We start from the raw sequence: 15635 nt of genomic DNA, 5'->3' as shown, positions 1-15635 counted from the left end.
CCTGACGTTATTGTCGTATATGTTGCTATCAACAACATGAGAGCAACCTCCGCAAGGAAAGCAAGCAAAAGAATGACGAAAAGAAGTCTTTAAACTGCAAAAACCAATTTAAAAAAAAAGGAAAAAAAAAGCAAAAAAAAAAGCCAAAACACGCAACCAAAGAAAAACACATAACAGTGAGAACCATTTGACCTCTCACTGCGATATCAACAGTTGAAATTGTATTACAAAATCTTGGTTTAACACACGTTTGGAATAATCAGTCAACATTCAATATTCATAGACTAAACCACGTTATAATGAGTTAACTAGAAGATGAATATGTTTTATACTGGAAGAGAAACAAATCTGAAAATAAATCTATTTCATTACAAGATTACTTATGAATGCAGAACCGAACTTTATTTGCTTGAAGGATATCTATAGTATAATCAAAAACAATCATTGTGCAAATTAAGAATATCATGTCATGATCTACCATTAGGAAAAAGGAGATTATGTTAACAATGTCAAACAATTGAGGATGAATATAATTTCTTAGGTGACTGGAAATTATACAAAGAAATTAGAATTGAATTCATACAAAAAATTCAAAAATGCCTTACAAATATTATCAAACCCAGTCAACTGATACTGGAAGATAAACTTGTGGGACTGTTTGGGAGATTTGTCAGTAACTGCTGCCAAAAACGCCATAGTATATAGAAGTGATTCAATTTCTAGTTTAATATTTATCTATCATTATTATTTTGTTTTGCTCTTTGTGCATGGTTACATATAACTTTGCATGCATGTCTTATAAACCTTGTTGAGGCATTAGAATTGATTCTGATTCTGCATCTGATTGTGATTCTATTTATTGTATTTCACATAAGAGGGATCGCTGCAATGCATCAACCTCTAATTCAACATTAGAATCAATAGTAAACAACGAAATTCAGGCAATGTGTATAACTCTAACAGAAATACTATAATACAAAGCATAACATACAACATAAATTTATCTAATACAATAATATAACATAATATGATATGATGTAATACAATATACATATGATCAAAAAAGAACACGAAAACAACATTTTTGAGCTTTCGGAGCTCTGATGCTCCCTTCTTTGGCAGCCATGTTTACTTGCTAATGATGTCAATAGTTGACGTCACGGCACACATCACAGCTAACAGAATGAAAAAACGTCACGGCACACGTCACAGCTGAAAGACTGGAGAAAAAAACGTCACGGCACACTCACAGATAAAAGAAAGGTATAGGTATAGAATAGGGACGAAGTAGGCCTCGCGGCCTTTTTGATGTCCCTTCTTTTTCGTCAACATTGAGTAGTGTCTGCATTGCATGCGGTAATTTTCCTACAAGTAATTTAATCATCATATTCATACTTTTTTTATTTTTACATTTATATCAGCGTCCAGAAGATTCTTGAATTGGTTAAGAGTTGGTGCTGTTTTGAAAGAAGAATGAATGAAAAAATTCTCCACGGGAACACAGAACAGGACACTTCCAACCTAAAAATGACCAGGAACAACCCCGAAGAGACCACCACCCCAAAGAAGAGCCAAGAGACAGCGAGGACACCCCTCGAACTACCAGCCAGGACTCCCCCACTACAACAACCAAGACAGGGCGCTCCCTCTCCCCAGGGAGAGAGGTGAGTACTGGGTTGAAGAGAGGGAGAGAGGTTGAGAAGGGGAGAGGGGGGGAGAGAGGGAAGGAGGGAGGGAGGAAGGGAGAGAGGTTGGTACTGGGTTGAAGAGAGGGAGAGAGGTTGAGAAGGAGAGAGGGGGGGAAGGAGGGAGAGAAGGAGAGAGGGAAATGATCAAAAAAGAACACGAAAACACCATTTTTGAGCTTTCGGAGCTCTGATGCTCCTTCGGTAGCCATGTTTATTTGTAATATACAGTGAGAAATTGTGGGAGTGCGAGAAATTGTAGACTTACAGAGGGTGTGTGGACAGTTAAGTATCATCCTCAGTATACAGTACAAGAGACTCATGAACGGAGATTTTTCACAATTAAATGTTTCCGTATTAATAATACGAACATGGACAAAATGTTGAATGTTCAAAATGTCGAATGTACCTTTCGAATGTTTAAGTATTGCATTTCATATTAGAAATGGCTGACCCAAGAGGACCAGGAGCACACACCGTGCACTTCACTTAGTTTAGTCGATCTAGGAGATACATTCGGGTTTGATGATACTAGAGAAGAAAATAACGTGACTGCTTTCCAGCTTTCTGAAGGAATATACAAAAGAAAAACAAGAGAGGCAAGGCCTTCAAGACTCACTTGTAATACACTTTAAAAAAAATCTAATCGTTAAAATGTGTTCTGTATTTATTATAAAGCTTCGGGTTAAAAGAAAAAGAAAAAAGAAAAAAAAAGTCCTAATGGCATATCCGAACCCCGCGTGTTCGGGTGAGAAGAAACTGTCTTACCCATTACACTACCGTGGCTCCTTAGCTGACGTTCAAAAATATATTTAAACATGTTTTTTTTTTTAAAGGGCGATAAATCGATTGCGGTATACGCAGTGAGAACGCTGTTTAAATCATATTATTCTGGTGTATCTTGGGCATTCAAAAAATCTTTAAGGGCAATTCAAAATTCTTTTTAAGTCCGCGGTAAAGGAGACGTGGCTATCGCCGCAATCACACTGCAACATTTAGCCGTTTTCTCTGGATCTAGATATAGATGTACAAGTTTAGTTACACCCGGTTGACACGGTCGATTCAATTTCTATGTTCATTCTAGTTTTATAGTTTTAAAGTTGATATGAAAATTGAGTATTTTGTGAAGCTAATAACATGTAGAGCCAAGTACAAGTACTTATAAACGTCGTATGGACTTCATTTTGAGAAAAGTCAAGACTGGAAATATTTACGTTTCATCAGTTCAAGGGTATAATTAACTCTCATGGTTTAATATTTTTAACTGTGAATTCCGACTGATTCTGTGGATATTTTTATGGCAGTTTGGGACATAATCCAGTAAGTGATGAGGCGTTCACAAATGTTGCTTTGCATAAATATTTAACGGTCTCCTTCTCCAACTTTCCATCACATGTTATCGTGTATTGTCGATTGAATATAGGATTGAACGGGCAGGTCAACAACTTGAAACAAAATGGCGTCGTTCGCGTTCACGAAGAATATGAGCACGCGCTTTGAATATGTATAAATATGTGTACCCAACTGATTTTTGCACATGACCTTCAGGGCTCAGCCAACAGATTTATAAAGTCCACTCGTAGTATTGATTTTAGTATTTTCTGAAAAAGACCACTTGGGCGAATGAACATAGTGAAAGCCCTGTACACTGAGAGTAAAACACACACGCTCTTTATGTATTGAGTATAATTTAAAAATGTCATGTTTAAGATAAGAAAGATCAGTTTAAAGCAAATTAAGCCCCCTAGCATTAATTACATATTAATTTCCCTTTTTTACTATCTGCACCAAAGACATGCACCAGAAATATAACTTCCATGCTTAGCAAAAGAAGTTCCTGTTTGAACAAAAAATAATAAAAATGACTGCTCTTGTTGTGTCAGAACTGAATTTTTCCAATTTTTATGCCAAATTTGGTGTCAACTGACAAAGTATTTGCAGTATTTGAAGTGTGGGATATAGACATGAAAATTGCCCAGCCTTGGGTTGATATTGAGAAACAAAAACAAACAAACAACAACAACAACAAAGTTTAAGAAAAATACAAAACAGTGGTTCGCTGTTATGTTCTTATCATACACAAAAACAGTGTGATAATAAAACAAACCTATTTTGGTTATGTTGTGGGGGTGGAAGGAAACAAGACAGGTGCGTTAACACAGGTGTTTGACTTCGACCTGCTCGTCAACTATGATGCCCCAGAATCACGAGCAATTGTTTGGGTTTAAAAAAAATTCTAAATTATGCAAAGCACGTGAATCAACTTGAAACCATTTTCATACGTATATCAAAAATAAATGAACTTCCACTTGTGAAATTTTCTCATATCTATTGACTTCATTCATATTAGTGTTATACAGTTCTCTTATCTATTGACTTCATTCATATTAGTATTAGACAGTTTAGATGACTTCATTACACTCCTCCATCACTTGATGTCACCTATTTAAAAACATAAGCAGGATGTGTCCAGCATTGAGCAATGGGGTTAGGCTGCGACAAATCAGTGATTTACAACACCAACCCCAGAACGAACGTGACTACCGGGCATCCTTGTAAATATAAGTAAAAGCGCGATATTAATATTATTGCTGGTGTTGACACGGCTCTAATCGGGCTTGGTGCAACACAGGCATTGGGTTACTTTCCATAATCCTAGCCACGTCTGCGGTGATTGGGACTGAGGCAACAGCCGGATTTTTTGGTGTACTTGGTATTATTAGCAAGTTCGTGAATATACAATTACAATTGAAAGTTGAGAAACTCATGTGCTTGCAGAGTCGAAATTAAATAACATAAGTGGTCTTATTTCCAAAGCAGTGACAGATGATAAAATAACATGAAGAATTCAAACTTATCTTGTTTGAAGTAGAAAAGTACCAATCAGTGAAAGCTGACATACGATCGAAGGCAAAAGTGGGTATCTCTAAAGTAGCAAGGCAAAAAGACCAGGTCTAGAAGAATGACAACATGACTAACTAAACGGGGTAAATATTTCATGCTTCTGAGTTCGGGTCATGGTTTTACCATCTTCTTTTTTCACCATGAGTTTTGAGATCAGCCATGAAGGGAGGATTAAGACAATTTTGAGGGGGAAAGACCAACCCATTGAGAGAAAGAAAAAAACTATAGGTACATAGCAGTCATATACAAATAAAAACAATTCAAGTTAAAACGACTGGTCCCTGTGGTAAGATCCTGCATTGGCCTCTATTGCAAGGACCATATCAAATGCCACTGGGAAAACATGCCACTACCTCCACTTTGTCAAAAATGTGATTTGTATACTTGCAGTGAAAAAGCAATATGTAAGAAATGAACATCAAAAATGAAGAAGAGTGAGGAACTCCAACCTTTGCTGATGGATATATGGAGTAAGGACAATTTAAATTTCGAGATAGCCAGTACCCCGGGGTGCGAAATATAGGGACAAACAATAATATGTATGTATGTATGTTACTATGTTTATAAGGGGCCTCTAGTCCAGGGCAGATACAAAAATGGTCAAAATGTCTGCAGCAAAACCGTTCTTTTCACGATAAAATAGAATAAATCATACTGATCACGCTGATATAAACTTGACCGCTGTAGGTGGGCGGGAACATGATTAGATTTTGATTTTTAATAATTATTTCTCACACATTTGACCATGAGAGAGCGCATTACAAAGTGTGGCAAGGCAAGAGCAAGCCAGGGTTGCGCAAGCGCGTTATAAGGGGTCGCCAGAGGAAAGCGTTTAGCGCGGTACAGTACATGTGACTGACTGCTGCCGCGATGATGCTATCCTATACCTCCGTTAGTAGGTCACTGCGGCAGATGACAGACACCGTACAGAAAATAAGAGAACTCTTTGGGGTCAAAAGGAAACAAAACATTTTCAATTTCATGTATTTTATACTAAATCGATAAAAGACACAAACTCGCTTTTATGAATGTTTTCCAGTTTCTTACCAGTCATGACATTTCACAAAGAATGAAAACAGTATCATACTGACTGCAGAGGTGAATTTACGAAGGAAGCACGGGATCATTTAGTTCGTCAGTACAATTTTGTTGACATTTTATGCAATGCACAACTTGGAAATACTTCATGCTCTGCTTATTACCGAGTAGTATATAAATATCTAAATATGTGTTAACCAGATTGTTTCAATGAACATTGTCGGAGCACTGTCCAGAAAATTAATTCAGAAAGCATGGAAGGCAGATGATGGCAAAATCGACCAGCATCATGTCTTGATGTGAAAAGAAAGGTATGAAATACATATTTTTCTTTGGAAATGAACCGGTATTTGCAAATGTGACTCACTAACCCTGGCGCAGTAGACACGTCAGTTTACCGTGGGAAAGAAAATGCATCTGGCTGGAGTATGAAGGTGGCAAAATGAAGTGCATCAGATAGTCATGAAGAGCAAAGACTGCCTGGAAGATGAAAATGGGTCAGTCTCCAGAACCTTTTGGAAATAGGGGTCTCTCAGTCTGATTCAATGTAAACATGTGTTTACAATGATTTTTCAAATGTTTCACATGTTATCAGGATTGCAATTGAATAGAGAAATGTCTGCAACAATTTTGTGAGAATCTGTTTTGTCCTTGCGTCTTAAATGTGTTGAAAATGATCAAAGACATCCAAGATTTCGGCGCCATTTTGTGACATGACAATGTGTCTGAACATGAAGTGGTCAGAAACAAATAAGTACAAACCTTATTAAAATCCAGTACATACAGACCTGATCAATATTCATTTGTTGTTATAACTGAACATTGATCATCAATAAAAATTGTATATTAGGTTCGAAACATTACGGAAAAAAACAAACAAAAAAAACCGCGTGACAGACGTAAACAACCCGTTCCTCTTGACATCTTTCTTTTTATTCAAGCAAAGGCAAGCACATTCATGAATACACTACACGTTCTTTACTTGCAACAGGTGGTCAACACATCTATCTTCTGCAGCACGTACACTCATTTTCTGGTAAAAATGTCTATTCAACTATTCTAATACAATCGACGTCGCATATTAATTTTCGATTCCGCTTTTCTGTGTTACTTCTGTGCATGTAAACGTCCCAATAAGAATATATATGCAAACAAAATTGGAACGGTTTTCAGATAAATCATGCAGATTCATCGCGGAAAACCGTAAATCGGTTTTGACAAACACCTTCAATAGTATGTGTTTGAGCACAGATTCGGAGAATGTGTTATTTCCGACACCGTTTGAAATGTACATATTTTACACGGAAATCTGCGGTATGTTCATTCGCAACCAATGGTGGAAATATTGTTTGAAAATAAACTGTGTATGTTTATTTCGTCGTTGCTATGGTTTGTTTATACATTTTTCTCTCATCCGATTAAGTTTAGACACAATACTGTTTCTGACACATGGCGAGATGCAGTAATATTCGGATACTGGCGTAAGATTTCGAACCAAGTCAACGCATGTAGTTCGGTAAGACTGCTTTCAGTTGAAGACTTGTTACATCAAAAGTTCCAAACAACAAAGTTCAAAGTAGAAAATCACCCCCTTAAATTATCTTGATTTTGGCTTTTGCTGTCTGGTGAAGTTTTATCACGAAATGATGTAGTTTATCAGTTCACAAGACAGACGATGTGTGGAACGAAAAAATTCAATGTATCCGAAACACGCCAGTCCCTACGCGCTTATTGTTTTGCAAAATTTGATTAGAACAGCCACATTCTACATCACACAAGTTCTGAAAAACCAAACTATACATTGATTGTGAATGAATTTCTTAAAATCAATTAAGTTTGAAGCATTTCACGTTTAGTAGTGCTTGAGATGAAGTCAGGTGTCACATTCGGACACGGAACACATGTTCTTTGGTTCTGCTTTATGCAGATAATAAAATTCCTTATTTTTAGTTGTTGTTTGTTGTTGTTATTGTTGTTGTTTGGGTTTGTTTTTTTCTCATATTCTTACTTTTATTACATTTTGTTTTTCTGCAATCCTACATATTTGTTCACTGTGAGGATAACGCTAATCGGTTTTCTGTTGATTGACCGAATAGAAAGATACAAAGAATCCGGTGTTTTGATCACAATTCTTCAGATAAAGAGGAAAACTTTTGTCAGGTGATATAAATAATACAATTCCCATTTCATAATAAGATGAACGGTAGTACTTTAAACAGTTAAACACTGGGGAGAATTGATGTGAAAATGGAGTGCCTGCAGTGTTTCAGAAAAATAAAATCATCCAGGGTGGGGAAGTTAGTTTAGGTATTTTCGGTTCCATGTTACATATGTCATAAGGTTTTAGGTAATCATTAATAAAATAGATAATTTTGCACAGGCTTTGTTACTATCATTATTATAAATCCAGTAATTCAAACATCTGTTTCGGGAAAGTTAGTTTAGGTAACTTGGGTTGAATGTTACACGTGTTACAAGAAAGTTTTACATAATCATTAATAAAATTTATGATCCATTGCTATCATGCATTATGATTATTATTTATATCCCACGCTAAATCGACGTCTACTGCGCCAGGGTTCGTGAGTCACATTTGCAAATACCGGTTCATTTCCAAAGAAAAAAAAAGTATTTCATACCGTTCTAATCACATCAAGACATGATGTTCAATTTTGCCATCATCTGCTCTCCATACTTTCCGAATTTATCGTCTGGACAGAGCGCCGATAATGTTCATTGAAACCGAACCGGGTTAACACATATTTAGATATTTATATTCTACACGTTAATAGGCAGAGCATGGAGTATATCCAAGTTGTGCATTGCGTAAAATATCAACAAAATTGTACTTACGAACTAAATGGTCCCGTGCTTCCTTCGTAAGTTCACCTTTGCAGTCGGTATAATACCGATTTCATTCTTTATGTTATGTCATGAATGGTAAGAAACTGGAAAACATTCATAAAAGCAAATTTGCGTCTTCTACCAATTTAGTATAAAATACATGAAATTGAAAATGTTTGTTTCCTTTTGACCCCAAAGAGCTCTGTTCCTAGCCTTTCTGTTCAGAATCAGTTGTCTGCCGCAGTGACCTGCTCACAGATCAGCTCAGCGCGGCAGCAGTCAGTCACATGTATTGTACCGCGCTGAACGCTTTCCTCTGGCGACCCCTTATGCCGCGCTAGCGTAACTTTCGCATGTTCTTGCCTTGCGACTCTTTGTAAGGCGCTCTCACATAGGCAGAAGTAATAAAAACATTCGATTCTGGCCATTAAAAATCGGGCAATTTGGAGGCTTAGATCGGGGTGAGCCAGTACCCCTAGTCTGTATACTACTGGGTCGGCACAAGGTGGAAAAAATGGTCAGCACGCTCCGAGTTGCTGCTGAAAGCTACAAACGTTATGGACCATGGACGAAAGAAAACTTTACTTGTAATTACGTTGAAGAAGAAGTATATGACATCCATACCACGTTCAGTGATAGGCCACGACAACGCAGAGGGTTACAAATTCTCAACAAATCGCTGTCAGATCATTTCGAGCCACAGAAAAATGTTGACTTCGAGGCTTTCAAGTTTCGCTGAGCAAAACAAGAACCAGAAGAGAACATCAATATATTTTGCACATGACAGTGAATTCCAGAATAATCCAGATAGAGAAAGTCAAATTCTTTAAGTATATATGTCTTCAAGTATATATGTCAGGAGACGTGGACTTTGTGTGTGGGTATGACTTTTAAGTAATCTGTTGAAACTTGCATGTTCCGTTTAGTTTTTCTGATCATCAAGCAACAGAGATGCAACAAGCAAGACTTTCCGCGACGTTAATTTACTAATTGATTCTCGGTCATCGTGTATATATTGTTCTGTACTTTTTCAAATCGTTTCGGTTCGTTACGGTTGAAGACGCATCTTTTCTCACCTCAGTCAAAAAAGAAAAAAAAGAGAGAAAAAAAAAGAGAGAGAGATTGGCTATTGATTCAACATACTTCTAATCTGCATTTGATGTCATTTTCTCGTCTAAGTCAAAATTATGTAAACTCATTATTTCTAGATAAAAATGCACAATTCATTTTTTCACTCCATGCTGGAAATTCATTCTAAGAATATGTCGTACGCGTTTCAGTTGTTTATGAATTTATAGACTTCCGGAAATAACGTATAACACAATAAGTGGCACGTCGTTCGCAACAGTTGTTAGTAAACAGACAGTATGGCTGCCTGATCGGATCCTCACCCATTAATATTATCACACACACACACACACACACACACACACACACACACACACACACACATATGCTACACTACACTACACTACACTACACTACACTACACTCTGTTCTGTGTATGTCTGTCCGTCTTTCTGTCTCTCTGTCTGTCCCTGTCTGTCTCTGTCTCTGATCCTACCAGTGACAGATCGCAGCAAACACACACACGCACTCGCTTACACACACAAGTCTCTTGCAGCACAGCCATTCGGAACCAATACTTTGTCAGAAGGGACGAAGTTTCAGCTGGTGGAATATCAGATAGTGATAAAAACAGCAACAAAAACCCCACTATATCGCAGCTTTCCCAGTATTTTGTTTCATATACTTTTTTTTTTTTTTTTGGTCTTCATGAACAAGAATATATAAACAGTGGGGTACAATGAAAGCCATGCGGTGAAAGATTTTTACAGATATGTTTGAATGACACCAGGAAGTAAGAATAATAAAAGATGAAGCCACCGAGGCACGAGAAATAACTCCTGCATAATTTTTCTTTTTAATAATACATTGATTCTTTCCCTTGATATATTTTCGTGGCTGGGCTGTTTTAATTTCTGGCGTCTGTGTAAATACTTTCGTTCATCAAAGTCGATTCTTTAAGCTGCAGTCACGCTTCGAAATATTGTGTGCTTGTGGCAAAACTGCAATGCATAAACATCCTAAGAAGACACAACTCAAACCATGAGACAAACATTTTCAATGCAAATGCTTTATCTTCCCGAATATCCAGGTCTCATGTCAATGAAAATATTTGTGAAACCAAGAAACCGTTATTGATAGACGAAAAGGATTTGGTTCCGAACAGTTAATTGATGAACATTGTATGTCTTATGGCTTTGGGTCATCTTTCTTAGCTCTTCTTCTCCTTTGTTTTCGTTCGTGGGCTGCGATTCTCATGTTTACTCGAATACACAAGTGGGCTTTTGCGTGTATGACTGTTTTTACTCCAGCCATGAAGGCAGTCATACTCCGTTTTCGGGGGAGTGGGGTGGAAGGTTGGCACTTTTTTCATTAGAGAAAACGCTTAACTCAGTCCATTTATGTATCTTATGGGTTTATTTATCTATTTATTTTATTTTGTTTTATCCCTGCCTACTATGGTCTTCTCCCGGATGCAGGCATACGATTATAATTATATGAAGTGAAAATATCAGTGGAAAATTATTGTAACTAATCGCTTTGTACATGTGTGGTCGGTAACAATTTTTCATATGTTATCTTTTTGTGCATGTTAATTTTGGTGTTGGCTGTTGGAAAATGCGGACAATTTTCACGCAGGAACAAAAGGCTCCCAGCCGATGTGCTGTAGTGTGATATATTGTGAAACACATGAATTTGACGTCATCCATGAACTACGTCACGCTCGCGTTGGACTGTCTCCAATGACTGAACGGCCGGCTTGCCTTGGTGAATTCGGGAGTGCTAACTGGCTTGCCTTTAGTGAATTCGGGAGCGCTAACTGTTGTGTTGTCGCTCGGACAAATAATAAGCTCAACACATCTCGTGTGTAACGAAGAATATTTAATAACTGAAAACAAAGAAACAAACAGAAACTAGACTGTCAGCTGTTGTGTCCCTGACCGTTGTTATTATTCTCACGCCCTCTATATTCCTTTAGTGTCAAGGCAGATAATTCTAATGACAACAATTTAAGAACTTTCGACACAACATTCCTCCCCACCTTTGAATGAAAAATGTGCAATTAAGTGTTTATAAAATTAGAACATGCATTATAACATAATTGAAGATTTGAGGTATTACTGTCTTTGTTTTGGAGTATCCATTCTTCACTTTGAAGCAAAAGAAGATTTCTTCAGCCAGGTAATGTCTTTGTTTGAAATGCCTATTCTTCATTTTGAAATAAGACTGTTCTTTAGGGTTTTACCTTCATGAATGAAAATTGTATAGAATTGATAAGGAACTTTCAATTAACGGGAAGTGAATAATGAATGTTCACCATATTATCATTCCACGTTTTCCGCACAGTTCAGGTGAACTTGTTGAGTCTATAAATCTTGCTTGAATTATAACAACAATAAAACAAAGTGAACAACAAACATGACTTGAAATATTAATCAGTTTATGAACCATAGTTCTTGTATGATCAATTCAGGACGTAGTCTTGGAGGTATGCTGGTGTTTTGCGTATGCGAGTGGGTCTTTGAGTTCCTGATGATGAGGCAGGCGTGTTGACTGATGTGTTCTGTGTAGGACTGAATGTCAACATTCTTGGTGAAGATGATGTCTGCAAATTGTAAGGCATTGCAACTTGTGTTAGTGATGCTGAATTTTGTGTGGGTCTGTAAGGTGTCTTTGGAGATCTGGGTGACAAACAGTCATCATTTTCTTTTGGTGGCTGTCTTTCTTCTTTCTCCTCCTCCTTCTCAAAAGGAGATGGATGTACGAGTTTGAAATGTGAGGAATTCCGTGTGATTTGTTTTGGGCCTTGTTGTGCTGTGATCATTGAACCTTTCATCTGGGTAATCATGTATGGCTTGGGGTTGTACAGGTGTGTGAATTTGTTGATTTTTGGCTGTTTCACTAGCACTTGATCAGGGAATTTTGAGGGACATGTGTGACGCTTCTCATCGATATATGTTTTCATCTTGGACTTGGAGGTTGAGTCATTGTGGACAATTTTGGCATGTGTTTGACTTGGGGTAAGGAGAGTAGTTTGAGGAAGTTCAGGCAAGCCAATGCTCATTTTTCGTCCTGTCAACGCTTCGAATGGGGACACACCAGTGGTGGAGTGTGAGGTGCCTCGGTAGAGACGGAGAAATGTGGGTAGCTGGGACTTCCACGGGATGTTTTCAGCGATGGATGATCTGATGTTTTTGTTCAGTGTTGCCATGAATTTTTCTGCTTCTCCATTTGCTTCAGGCCACATGGGAGTTATTTTCCTGTGTTCAATGCCGAAACTGGTCGTGAAATGAGCAAATTCTTTACTGTTAAAAGGGGGGCCATTGTCTGTCTTGAGTTTTCTGGGAATTCCTTGTCGAGAGAAAATATTTTCTAATTTGGGGATGACACATTTGGCAGAAGTAGATGAGATGATCTCGACTTCCGGAAACCGACTGTACTCATCAATAACAACAAGTCTAGTAGTCACCGGATGGATACGGACCAGCAAAGTCCATAGCAAGTGAGCTCCATGGTTCAGATGGTAGAGGGGTAGGTTGTAAGGGTTCACAGTATGAAAGGTTCAGGGTAAGACGCCTGACATGGTATGTAGGATTTTACTGTGTCTTCTACTAGCTTGTCAATGTTTGGGAACCATACCTTTTCTCGAATGCATTGTTTGGTTTTGACTATTCCTTGGTGTGTTTGGTGAGCAATTGCAATGACTTTCCTTTGTAATATAACTGGTATGACAAGGCGATGTCCCCGAAGAATGAGACCATCATACACAGAAAGTTCATCTCGGAATCTTGAATACTGTGAAGTTTCAGTTTCTCTCTAATTTCCAGTCTGAACTGCAGTGATCACTTTCTGAAGGATTTTGTCTTTTTGCGTGGCATCACGAACTTCATCAATTGTTAGTGACTTAGGAACTGCATTCTTTGTGACGTAGTTCACATACGCTTCACCGGCATTTTCTCTTCTGGGGATGGTTTGAGGGTGACGACTGATGAAGTCAGCAGGATTGAGCTCATTTCTTCCTGGTCTGTACTGAAGTGTCAAATTGTATGGCATCAGACATAAACGCCGTCTTTCAATTCTAGCTGTGGTAGCTTTTCTGCTTGAAATGATGCCAAGGAGAGGTTTGTGGTCTGTGATGACTGTGAAATCTGCTCCATACAGGTATAAGTGGAAGTGTTCAACTCCATAGACTACTGCAAGCATTTCTTTGTCTGTCTGTGAGTAACGTTTTTCTGTCTCTGTCAGTGCAGGACTGGCGTAACAGATTACTTTTCCTTCCCGTGTCAGTATGGCGCCAAGACCGACCGGACTTGAATCGACCAGAACTACTGTTTGCTTCTTCTGGTCAAAGAAGGACATCACATAAGCGCTTGTGAGAACTTGCTTCAGTCGGTTGAATGCTTGCTGTTCTGATGTCTCCCATTTCCACATAGAATCCTTCTTGGTGAGGTTTCTCAAAGGTTCAGTAAGTGTTGCATATTTTGGAATGTATCGGGGAAACATATTGAGTCATACCAAGAAATGACCTGACTTCACTGACAGATGTTGGAGGTCTGCTGTTGATGATAGTTTGAATTTTCTCTGGGTCAGCTGTCACACCTTTTTCACTAAAGACGTGACCAAAAAATGTTAGATTGTCAACAGAGATGATGCATTTTTCTTTGTTGAGCTTCGCACCACTATCTCGTAGCTTCTGCAGCGTTGCTCGCAAACTAGCATCATGTTCTTCTTGTTTTTTTCCATGAATAATAATGTCATCGCTGAGATTTTTGGCACCAGGAATATCAATCAGCAGTTCTGAGATGACATTTTGAAAAAATTCTGCAGCAGCATTGACTCCAAAAAGCAACCGCTTGTATCTTCGGAGTCCAGTGTGTGTAGAAAATGTTGTGATGTACCGACTCTCAGGGGCAAGTTCAAGCTGGTGGTATGCACTTGATAGGTCTAGTTTGCTGAAAACAGTGCAACCATTCAGGTCTGCAATCAGATCGTCGATTGTTGGTATCGGGTGTTTTACTCTTTTTTATGGATTTGTTTGCTTCTCTCATGTCAATGCACAATCTGACACCACCAGACTTCTTTGGGACAATCACAGTTGGACTAACTCATGAAGTAGAACCTTCAACTTTCTCAATAATGTCAGCCTTCTCGAGGCGTTCCAGTTCACGTTCAACATCTTTTCTAACATGAAAAGGGATGCGTCTGTGTGTTTGGCTAACAGGCTGAACTTCAGGATCAATGTGTAGTTTGATTTTCACATCTTTGATTTTTCCTGTTTTGCCATCAAAAAGTTGGAAAGTTATCCATAATGTTTTCAGGAGTGTTTAAAGAAAAAGCAAACTGGATGATGTTTAGTGCTTGGGCTGTTTCACCACTCAGGAGGTTACTGCCATGTTGTGAATCAGGTGTCTCAACAACATAAAACTTTGCATGTGTACTTCTGCCTTTGTATGTAATGTCTGCAGACAAAAACCCTTTGACAGGAAGAGGCACTTTTGATCCATATGCATATATTGTAGGGCATGGACCTTGAAGCTTTGCAGCAGAACCTATCTTTGCATATGAGTCTGAGCTAATGACATTTAAGGTAGCGCCAGTATCAATGATGTTGTTGGGGTGTCGCAAATGTATGTATCAACCATGGGAGTTTTGTGTGGAACTATCTGGTTGCCTTTCAAAAGTAAAGTCAATCTGTCTTACTTTCTGTGATGACTCACACACACTTGCAAAATGTCCAATTTTGTGGCACTTGCGGCATTCTTTTCCTTTGGCGGGGCAATGTCCTTTGTGAGGGAAAGTACCACCACAATAGCGGCATATATGTCCACTGTGTGTGTTACCATAGATTGCGCCACTGGGTTTGGAGCCGTGAAATGTTTTTGGTGTACTGTGATTATGTGAAAAGCCACCTCTTGAAAATGGTCCATGGCTGCGTGATGATGCAGATGACTGACGGCTATCATGAAAATAACCACCTGACCGAGACGAGTTATATGACTTGTAGTTTTGTTTGCCGTGTGCATTGAGAGTATTTGTTGCTGATGACATGTTCTGTTCAATTTCTGCTGCTCTAATTTCTGAACATTCAATGGCACG

The sequence above is a fragment of the Babylonia areolata genome, chromosome 8 (genome assembly GCF_041734735.1).
Source record: "Babylonia areolata isolate BAREFJ2019XMU chromosome 8, ASM4173473v1, whole genome shotgun sequence".
NCBI classification, from domain to species: domain Eukaryota; kingdom Metazoa; phylum Mollusca; class Gastropoda; order Neogastropoda; family Buccinidae; genus Babylonia; species Babylonia areolata.
This window is presented reverse-complemented; position numbering follows the sequence as displayed.